We start from the raw sequence: 7,318 nt of genomic DNA, 5'->3' as shown, positions 1-7,318 counted from the left end.
TGGTCAGTTGGGGTCAGCTGTCCTGGCTATGTCCCTTCCCAGTTTCTTATGCACCCCCAGCCTCCCCACTGGTGGGGTGGTATGAGGAGCAGAAAAGGCCTTGACTCTGTGTAAGCACTGCTCAACAAGAACAAAAACATGCCTGTGTTACCAACACTGTTTGCAGCACAAATCCAAACCATAGTCTCATACCAGCTAAGATGAAGAAAATTAACTCTATCCCAGCCAAAGCCATCATGTAGTCCAAAACAGAGGATGGCTGGGACAGAGTCAGACAGTAATCCTTAAAGTGTAATATTCTGAGTCATGAGTGAAGAAAAATTATTCCAGTCCTGTGTAGAAGTCCAGGAAAAACTATTTTTAAGTGGTTGTTATCATATTTTCTACATAGAGGTGATTTCCACCATTGGGATCTATGGATTAAATAAATCATGACAGAGGAAACATTACTGTATCTAAAAAGTAGATATAAATGAGTTTTGCACCAGGTTCATGCTTCACAATTAATATGGCAATTTATGTGGCTAATTACTTTTTTAATAATTTAGCTAGAAAGCAGAGCCTAAATTATAAATTGAACTCTAATATTAATCTCTTTGTGATGTTCACTGGTCATTGAAAATAATTCTGTACTTCTTGGAAATTTTATCGTAAATCTCTTCAAAATATTATTGGAGTTAAAACTTTAGTACAACTATAAAAGGATTAGAGATTTATGAAAATTCAGGGAAACATGCAAAATGAAAGCAATTTACTTTCTTTTTCAGCTATGGAGTTTCTTGTACTCCATATGAACCACTGATTACTGAGAGAAGATACTTGACATAATATTTCCAGTGGCAAATTTCCAAAATCAATAAAATAACTTTAGGCATGAATTTGACCCAGTGAGGTTTATTGAGCCACTGGGTTATTGACCTAAGAGAACTGTGCAGCCTTCATTCTACTGGATATTTAATAAGGCACCAAAATTTGCTTCAATATTGAACACCAATTTGAACTGATAGTTCAGATCATGGCTTACTAATTGATTTTAGATAGCATATGTTACTGATTTAAACTGAAGGCTTTGAGCAGCAGCAGTGTATGCAAGATCATAGAATAACTCATGTTGGAAAGTAGCTCAAGAGACCATATTGTCTGACTGCCTGTTCAAGTGGTGGGATCAGATGAGGTTGCTCAAGACCCCATCAAACCAGTTCTCAAAAACCTCTGGGGATGGGAATTACACATCATTTTTGAGAAAAACAATCCACTGAAGAGCCGCACATTGCTGCAATTATTCCTTCCCAAGTATAGCAGGAATTTTGGCTATTGGCTAAGGTTACTTAGAAAGGCAGATGGGCATAAAGAAGAAATCTGATATTAGAATCACAGAATGGTTAGGGTTGAAAATGACCTTAAGGTCGTCTAGGTCCAATTCCCCCACCATAGGCAAGGACACCATGTTGCTCAAGACCATGTCCAGCCTGGCCTTGAACACCACCAGGGATGGAGCATTCACAACCTCCCTGGGCAGCCTATTCCAGTGCCTCACCACCCTAACAGGAAAGAATTTCCTCCTTATATCCAACCTAAACTTCCCCTGTTTAAGTTTAAATTGATTACCCCTTGTCCTACCACTACAGTCCCTGATGGAGACCCACTCCAGCATCCTTGTAGGCCCCCTTCAGATACTGGAAGGCTGCTATGAGGTCTCCACTCAGCCTTCTCAAGGCTGAATAGCCCCAACTTTCTCAGCCTCTCTTCATACGGGAGGTGCTTGAGCCCCTGATCATCCTCGTGGCCCTCCTCTGGACTTGTTCCAACAGTTCCATGTCCTTTTTATGTTGAGGACACCAGAACTGTACACAATACTCCAAGTGGGGTCTCATGAGAGCAGAGTACAGGGGCAAGATCACCTCCTTCGACCTGCTGGTCATGCTCCTTTTGATGCAGCCCAGGATACGGTTGCTTTTCTGGGCTTCAAGCACACACTGCCGGCTCATGTTATGTTTCTTCTCTTTGACCAACACCCCAAAGTCCTTCTCCACAGGGCTGCTCTGAATCTCTTCTCTGCCCAGCCTGTAGCTGTGTCTGGGATTGCCCTTCAGTATTTTTTCTTGTCTTTTTTTACCGTGACGCTTCCCAGTCTGTCTTTTTTACATTCTTTTGGGTCTCTTCCCAATTTATTTGTCCAAAGTGGCATTTAAACAGTCATTTTCCTATTCAGCTGTCACTTGGATTTTCTTTCAGTCAGTAATGAAGTATTCTGAAGTAACCTTTTCATTAATTATATTTGTTTACACATATATATATGTACCTCTAACTGATATTGTCAAACATACAAGGTAATATATGATAGATATGTATTTTTAATACTAGGGAAGAGCTTGAAATTATTTAAATTCACCTTTATCTTGAGCTAGGTGCAAACTAGTAAAAGCTGAAGTCTCAGGACTTCTGGGAGTGAGAATTGTGCCTGTGGAGCTCTGAAATGTATAAAAGAACACTAAAAGGAGCAGTTTTGTTATCTCTAGATACCTAGTCTAGAATTCACTTTATGTGGGTCTGAACCTTCACTGGCATTCTTAAGGTCCCTGAAGAATGAAAAAAAAATTTTTGAAAAATGCAAGATGACCCAGATAAAATGCTCTGTCACTGCAATCCCACCCTCCACTGTTGTAATGGAGACTGTTATTACTGTCTACCACAAATAGTCTATATATTATCCTGTTAGTATGAGCTAATTGCCCTTTTTGGTTTTAATTTTTTAATCATTTTGCTAAGTATCCTCTCTTGGTTTTAATTTTTATTATAAGCATTTAGGGTTTTTTATATTCTATTCATCCATATCCAACAAATATTATCTCAATCATACAGCATTTTCTGCTGCTGAGGGAGGCAGCTCAGATTCCAGAGACTTGCATATAAAAGCAGAATTTTGACCTAAATTTCCTTGCCAAGGAAGGCTGAGGTGGTTGGGTGGACATTAAAAGAAATAATTCAAATGCTGCAAGTATATGTGCTAATTTGAGCTTGAGTGATACCTTATCTTCTTTTCCATTTGTTTGCTCGTGTACACATCTAATATTGAAAAGAAATAACTAGTACTAATAGATATGAATTTATTTATTGTAGATCTAGTAAGATTACAAGAGATGGAAAAACTAAAATATTTTATGCAAAAATTTGTATACACTTACTTTTATTTTTACCAGAGTGCTGGAATTACTTTTAGGTCACAACAGTACCGCAATTTACTGCTTTTATCAGTATTCCCTTCACCATTCAGTTGCCTGGAAATTTGTTACATCCCTGTATCAAAGAAAAATATGTTTTTTAATGTTTACATTTACTAAAACTCACCTCTGTGTGAATTAGTCAGCTATGTTCTCACTCCTGAAAACTTTGGCTTCTGTTTGTTGACTCATAATTACATTCAGTTGTGCTAAATATCCCTAGTAACCTCAAGACTAAAAATCCTTAAATATTTCTTGGTTTTGAAACTGTTTTCAACTCCATCTGAAATACATGGTTAGTTTTGGGGGGTTTTGTTGGGGGTAGTTTTGGGGGGTTTTGTGAGTTTATTGTTTGGTTTTTGGTGTGTTTTTTTTTTTTTGTGTGTGAACAGAAAAAGCTACTGGCAGGAAAAATATTGCAAGAAAGCTTCTCGTTAAGCAGAGGGCTTTTTCCCTTAAACTGTATTTTGACAAAGTATGGCTTTTAATCCAGTTCTAAAATATCAACACTGATCCAGTTTCCAAAACTCCTTGTAAAACTTTTCAAATACCATAACTGAAGTTTGTTTTTTTCAGGGTAAGAATACTGGATTAGCACTGGAATGAATTGTGTGATTTAATAGGTCCTTTTCACACCTGCACCTCGTACTATATTATGACAATGTAGGATAATATTCATGCTCACAAAGAAGAATTACTTAATAGACTTTAGTTTCCAAATTTGTCTTTTATTGATGTAGCTAAAATTATTTTCTTCTAATGACACATTATCCATACGATTATAACCAAGCCTGAATCCCATTCTTGTTCTTTACATTCTTTCACTGGACCTAATTCTAGCTTTGTCATCCCAATTGATCTCTGTCATTATTTTTTAATTCTTTTGCAGGAAAGCCAACTACATATTAGACTAATGAGAAAAATTATAATTTTCACACTTAAACTTCATTTTGCAATGCTATATGGAGAAGAAATACCTGTACTTTTTTCTGGTCTTGGGCTACAAAAATGCAAATGGACGGAGAGAACAGACTATCAGGTTTAATACCTGTATTCCTTATACCCCTTATTCAAAGGAGGTTGTAGTTTCTTGGGATTATAACAGAACTGCATGTTTCAAAGTTTCTAAAAAATGGCTTATCATTATTCGCATAAATGTCTACAGTATTTTCATCAATTACTTCAATGGGAGCAGAGATAAAGTGCTTGTTGAACACCTTTGGAAATTCTACTGTAATTAAATAATTCACAGAAAAATGTGGCTTTTAGGCTGGAACAACTTTTATTTATTTATTTATTTTAATAACTAAATAAAAGGACAAAGGAGCAAATAATAACCCTCTAAGCACCGAAGAAGAAAAGTAATTTTCAAATTTATCTGTACCCACTGCCGCATTGAAGGGAGAAGCCAATTATGTAGAGAGATCCTGCATCCTATTCTCCCTCAGGAAAAAGCAGCTTTCAAGCAAAGCCTGTGTTTCAAAGGAGTCCTCCTAGCAGATATTGATGTCTCTCTCATCTAGCCCTGGTTCACCTGCATCCCTTTCTTCCCCAGGTGCTATGTCAGAGCAAGGGATGTTGGCAGAGGTTAAGGCTGCAAATGCCTCTGGCATGCAGTGTGTGAAAGCTGTGAATGAATAGGAACATGAACAAAGAGAGCTATGTTAGTGAAAAATTATATTGCCATCTTTGTAAGTATATCAAAACATCTATTGTGATAAAACAATTCATACCATATTAGACCTAACATTTTTTAAACGATCTATCTTGGTCTATGCAATTTCTTTTAATTCTTTGCATTCATTTTTTTTTTTTTTTTTCCTCCCCTTGTCTAAAGAATCATGGATATAAAATACCTGTTTGGATTGTTTAATCTTATTTCACATACTAATTTCTAGTCCCTGGACAGGAAGTTGTTAAAGAGTCTTAATCAAACAGTGACCTATTTGCTACAGCATTAAAAGAATCAAAGGCAGTATTTCAAAACTCAGTTAAAAGTTTCTTATTCCCTTGTGACATTCCCTTCAACAGAAAAGGAAAAGTTTGTTTATTGTTTTTTGGCTTTGTGTTTTTATTTTTTTTCTAAATTCAGTCAGCATACATTAGCATTTCGGCCATGATTCCTGAATTGAACATCTTAAACTTGGGCTCACAATTTCTAAGACTTTCTCATGATTTTATTTATAGTTAGTTTGGGCTTTTCTTTGATCTACAAATTGATATGGATGCCCAGGCATGTGGCCAGCATTTACCAGTTATAGGAAGACTATGAAGTACAAAAGTAAATGCCCATACATACAGGTCAAAGGACAAAGAAGTTACAGCTCTGATGCAAAACCTTAGCCTTAAAACCATTAGTACTTATGGTGTGGTGATTTTATGTTAGCTTTTGAAAATCTGTATGGATACCTATTCTTTCTGAGGCTCATGGTAGTAATGTTTTACAGTAATAGAATTTTCGATTGTCTGTTTACATAACAGATAAGGCAGCTTTAAAAACATTTCTACACATGTATATACCAATATCAATCCAATAGAAAAAAAAAATTAAACATATTGAAGAAGGTAAGAGAAATCATCTGATCTATAATGACAAAAACAAACCTTCTCAAATTCTGGCATATCACTAACAAATGCATTTTTAAATCTGCTCCAAAACTAGTATGGAAGAAGAATAACAAATAGGGCAGGGAGCTAGAGTACTTATTGTTCTTATATAGGTTTATTTAGTTTCCCGTTTCCCTGAGGGACAGGGAAAGAATTAAAACAAGCTTTTCATAGGTTGCCATACAAAAGTAAAAAATTAAATTGGTACAAATCTGTACTAACTCTTCTCTAAAGCATCTAGATTCTGAAACCAAAGCCCTGTAGGAGATTTTATAAGGACCAAAAAAACTAAAGGGAAATGTTACAGAGTCTGAGAGAAAGAGTCTGCTGTGAGGTGATGCTGGGGTAAACTGACGTTTATAGCTGCTGGAGTAAGGCAGATGTGTTGTGAGAGCTGCAAAAACCTACCTGGAGCAAACCCATGCTACCAATAATCTGAAGAGACAGAAGCCATTACTCTCCTCTGTTATTTTCTTTCCTTCAATAAAATGTCTATTTCCCTTTACTTGCAGTTTCTTTGCTCTGCTATTCTGTATCAGCTGGTGATCAAGACCTGTCCTAGCACCTAGGTGCATACAGTGCATGTATGCTGATTTAGCTTGGAAGTGGTTAATGAATCTGAGTATTTGCTAAAAATGTTTTGTTCTAAATCAGATTAGGCCATTAGCAAAGGAGATTGTATAACATTATGGCATCATAATGTAGTGAAGGCTTGAACTCGGAAACCAATTTCATGCTATCCCGAAAATACCAGCTTGGGATCAGTGACAGGAAATTCATTTAACACAAATAAAACTCAGAGATATAAAACAAAGCAAGCAACTAATATCCACATTCTTAATTTAGACTACCACTTTTAAATGCAAAAGAGAGGGGTTTCATGTCTGTTACACTGGTCTCCTTGCTGGACTATAATAAAACAAAACAAACAAACAAAAAGGAAAAAAGAAATTGATTTTTAGGTGGAAAAAGGGAGAGAAAGAAATAACTAATGCCTGAAAAAGGAAATTTCAGGCATTAGGATTTCTGTAAAGAAAAAAGAAATCTAAAATCTGACCTAGAGTATTAAAATACAACAGAGAATCAAGTCCTCATGCATGTATTCAGCTCTTCATTATTCAGTGAGCTGAAACACTCATGACCCCAAAAGATAAAGGTATGGAGGTCACTGCAGAAACTTTGCAGTCCTCCATAATGAGTTAGTTCAGAGTCAGCTGAGCTTGTTAACTCTGGCTCAGCAATTTCCTTGCTAGACTCAATGTGGCTGCTCTGAAACCTCAGTTGGGCTCCTTGCTCTGCACCTGAGTACTCCAGTAGCACGGCTTATCAGGTTGAGCACAGAAATAGTCTGGACCTGGACCTCAGGTTCCTGCAGGGCTAAGCCATTCTGATAACCCTCCTGCAATCAGAGGATCAGTGGATCTGTGTAGTTGGCATAGCTAGAGATAACAAGTCAATCTGAAGTTAGCGTCCTCCCCAGCAAAATTACT

The 7,318-nt window shown here is 36.8% G+C and overlaps 1 long non-coding RNA gene across 1 annotated transcript; it reads right to left on the bottom strand.

Annotated features, from left to right (window-relative positions):
* Positions 1-4,486: 4,486 nt before the first annotated feature.
* LOC133275296 (uncharacterized) lies at positions 4,487-6,310 on the bottom strand. The gene is made up of 2 exons (XR_009745458.1): positions 6,237-6,310; positions 4,487-4,848 (listed from the first exon to the last, which is right to left on the bottom strand). It is a non-coding gene; the product is annotated as an uncharacterized LOC133275296 (long non-coding RNA).
* Between the last annotated feature and the right edge of the window lie 1,008 nt (positions 6,311-7,318).

The sequence above is a fragment of the Pezoporus flaviventris genome, unplaced genomic scaffold (assembly GCF_033815535.1).
Source record: "Pezoporus flaviventris isolate CSIRO_AGI_PZ_B2104156 unplaced genomic scaffold, CSIRO_AGI_Pfla_v1 ptg000002l, whole genome shotgun sequence".
NCBI lineage: Eukaryota > Metazoa > Chordata > Aves > Psittaciformes > Psittacidae > Pezoporus > Pezoporus flaviventris.
The sequence above is the reverse complement of the archived record's forward strand: the minus strand, read 5'-3'. Positions and strand labels throughout refer to the sequence as shown.